Genomic DNA, 622 nt, shown 5'->3' on the forward strand with positions numbered 1-622 from the left:
ACGCTTTCATCTGGGGACAGAGCTCTGAGGAGCTGCCCTTTTTGTGTCTTGTCATCCAACAGATGGTTTCCAAGCCACTGAGAAATCATCACCCTCATTGGTGGTGGCATGGGGAGGAGATGGGGAGGGGAAGGATGGGGCGGGAGGGATTTCTTGTGGTTCTTTTGCCCAGTGTGCAGCAAAAGGACGGAGATGCCGATGGTACTGGCTGCTTTGTGTATACCATGTATACTAAACCTCGATCTCTGCTGTTTGTGCATCAAGAGCAAACCTGAAATAAAACTGTATTTAAAGTTACACCTGGTTCCTCGGGGGATGTGGTCGTGTCCATGTCACGTTGGTGGCTGCAGAGCATTTCTTGCCTTACTGAAATCCTGGCCTCTTTGAAGCCTCAACTCATTAATTCAAGGGAAAAAAACCAAAAAACCCTAAACTTTTGAAAGCCTAACAGGTTTATTATGATTTGTTTCTGCTATAGGACTGTATAGCAAAAAACACCCCCCAGCCTGAAGGATCCTGGTGGGGGATTAGTCTGTGCAATCCCCAAGGCACTGGGATGTTAAAATACACCAGGCTGGTTTGCTTCAGCCTGAAACTGGGAAGCTCTGTGGTCAGAATCACA

This window comes from Antrostomus carolinensis, unplaced genomic scaffold (genome assembly GCF_000700745.2).
Source record: "Antrostomus carolinensis isolate BGI_N321 unplaced genomic scaffold, ASM70074v2 scaffold34625, whole genome shotgun sequence".
In the NCBI taxonomy this organism is placed as follows: Eukaryota; Metazoa; Chordata; class Aves; order Caprimulgiformes; family Caprimulgidae; genus Antrostomus; species Antrostomus carolinensis.